The sequence below is a fragment of the Temnothorax curvispinosus genome, unplaced genomic scaffold (assembly GCF_003070985.1).
Source record: "Temnothorax curvispinosus isolate PA1 unplaced genomic scaffold, ASM307098v1 QBEX01017874.1, whole genome shotgun sequence".
NCBI classification, from domain to species: domain Eukaryota; kingdom Metazoa; phylum Arthropoda; class Insecta; order Hymenoptera; family Formicidae; genus Temnothorax; species Temnothorax curvispinosus.
The window spans coordinates 1-814 of NW_020227654.1; positions in this window are offsets into that span (position 1 = coordinate 1).

The window sequence follows — 814 nt, forward strand, 5'->3', positions numbered from 1 at the left end:
AAAATTTTGTTCTCAGTTGTTCCAGTGGAGAACACGATAGTTTTAAAGCGGGAAGCCTGGAACAAGATTTTTAACAAAGAAAATCAAAAAATAATATTTCCGATGAAGAGTAAAGTACCCTTTAGGTTCTTGTTTTGGGCTTAAAAATTTCGTTCTGAGTTGTTCTGAGCGGTTTGAAATATATTCTAGATCGACAGTTTTGTAAATCATTTTGTTTACGAATAAATGGCTAAAAACTGTTATTTTAAAATTTTTTCTTCTTTCAATATCTCTTAAAGTTTTTAACCAATCGAATTAATACTTTGGAACAATGTTTGGAACAACTAGAACAATCTGTAGCGATAAAAAAATTTCGATTTTCGAAAAAAGGGGGGCCAGCCAAAAAAATCGTTTTTTTTATTTTATTAAAAAACTGTTTGGAATTAAGGAATATCGTTTTGGAACAATGTAGTACAAAGTCAGAACAACCTGGAACAACTTTCAAAAATATGAATTTCAAAAAAAGGGGGGCTAACTTCATACACTCTTTAGAAAAGCTGTTGTCTGATGTCTTCATAAACAGTCAACAGCTAAAAAATCGTTTATTACACCGAGCAATTAAAATAATCGATCGAAAAAGTCTGCCAAAACGATCGAAAAAGTCTGCGAAGGCTTAAAAGCTCAGAATAAATCAGGTAAAAAACCTTTATACTGATCGCAAATTCAGAGAAACTAGAACAGACCGTTTGTCAATTTAGGCAAATGGACACGCTTCACAAGAAGCAACCATTTCGCTTCAAGCCAAGGACACAGTATCAGTCTTCGAGTCGAGACA